This window comes from Nanorana parkeri, unplaced genomic scaffold (assembly GCF_000935625.1).
Source record: "Nanorana parkeri isolate BGI_ZX_2015 unplaced genomic scaffold, ASM93562v1 scaffold2474, whole genome shotgun sequence".
Taxonomy (NCBI): Eukaryota; Metazoa; Chordata; class Amphibia; order Anura; family Dicroglossidae; genus Nanorana; species Nanorana parkeri.
Genome location: NW_017308742.1, coordinates 47776 through 49268, shown reverse-complemented (window position 1 = coordinate 49268; position 1493 = coordinate 47776).

The following is a 1493-nucleotide window of genomic DNA, read 5'->3' as shown; positions in this document are numbered from 1 at the left end:
ATGGAAGAATTTCACTTTTTAAAAAAATGATTGTGCTGAGAGTTGTATGTGTTTGTTAAACTGTCGCTTGTGGCATAGTAATTAAAGCAGTGCAAATAAAGTAGGTACAAGGACTATGGCATACATGTGCTTTGTATAATGTATATTTCACCATGCATCTTTAAAACCCTCTCACTGTCAGATCAATTTAGCCCCACCCACTATTGAGCGTGGTGTGCTGCACGCTCTGCTTTACTCTATTCTACTGGAAACCCCAGATCTTCCAAAATCCTACAAATGTCCTTGTCTTTAATACTTTCTGAGGCACACCTGGAACACATAACCTACATGCTTGATCCTGGTCATTGATTCAGAAGAACATCATATCAAATACAGCTTAGAAACTAGTAACTTTTGAAAAAGATTGGAGATTTCCTTTAAAAGCAAATTTTTGCTCAGGTATTAAAGGGTACCATGGTTCTTCCTACTAACATTCATGTCACTACTGTGTCCTGCAATGCATAGTGGGCAGCCAGAAATGTAAGCATTCATAGCCTTCTAGGTTCCCCACCCCTGTGATGTCATTGTCCTAATATTAATTACTATACTTTGTTAGGGTACGAATGCTAAATACTTATTAGGACAATGATGCCACACAGTGGATAATCTCAAAACCTTAATCCCCTGCAACCCAGTCAGTTAAAGTAACTTAGTCACTGTTCATGATAAATATTAACTACCAGGAATGTCAGTCACCTGTGTCGGCCTCAGTGCTCAGAGGTTACTCCTGCTAACCTTCACGTCACTACTACTACTACTAAGTACTGGAGGGAACCTAGAGCAGCTTTTTTACCAGGAAGAAGTAATTTAGCTCTTTTACTACACTTGCTAAATTCACTCCAGCAAGACTGCCAACATAACATAAGTTATTCTTTGTGTAGAGATCCACTTTAAAACAAGACTGGAGGTTATTGTCATGATAGGTAAAACATTATAAAAAGCCATAGAGGTCCTTTTCCGGTGACCGACATGTGTTTAATATACTAAAATGCATCTTAGGTGCTATCATGCCATTGTCCATCAATCATAATGTGTAATTTACATGCTAAGTAGCTATTCTGGTCTCCTAACACCTGCAAATCTTTTGCAAGGTCAGAACACAACTAAATGTGGATACACTTAGAAGACATCATTCTAAAGTTTGCAAATCCTTGTTAGAGACAAAGAGAAAGTAAAGTTGCTAAATAGAAAATATTGTAATGACGGTTATTTTAAATTTTTTTTTTTAATGACGGTTATTTTTTAAGCTGTTATTAATGTGTTATTCTGTCAAAGCAGAAAACACATTTGCTAAACAAATATTATATTCTAAGGCAAAGACGTATGTCTAGAAACTGATAAAATATGTATCTGTAAAGGCAGAAGATTATGTAAACCACTCTACAACCATTAACTTCTTTCAAAACTTCACATTTCAATCCAATCCCATTGAAGTCAGTGGGGGGCCGGGGGGG